This window comes from Penaeus monodon, chromosome 21 (assembly GCF_015228065.2).
Source record: "Penaeus monodon isolate SGIC_2016 chromosome 21, NSTDA_Pmon_1, whole genome shotgun sequence".
In the NCBI taxonomy this organism is placed as follows: Eukaryota; Metazoa; Arthropoda; class Malacostraca; order Decapoda; family Penaeidae; genus Penaeus; species Penaeus monodon.
In genome coordinates this window covers 7,618,430-7,618,704 of record NC_051406.1, presented here as the reverse complement: position 1 = coordinate 7,618,704, position 275 = coordinate 7,618,430, and positions in this window count along the sequence as shown.

Below are 275 nucleotides of genomic sequence, written 5' to 3'. Positions count from 1 at the left end.
GTTTTTCCTCTTTTTATTATTTCTTCATTTCTATTCATATAAACATTTACTTTTATGTAGATGAAAACATTTAACATTAAATGAGATTAGTAATTGGAATTATTATCTTTATAATTTTCAGAGCTCTAAGGATATAAGTAAACAAAAAGTAATATGATTTAAAATTTATTTCAATGGAATAGATTCTTCTTCGTGTCTGATTTCTTTTCTCTCTGTGGTCACTAATAATCTATCAAGAAATCTCCCACTCCATCACATTTATTTCCGGATCTTAG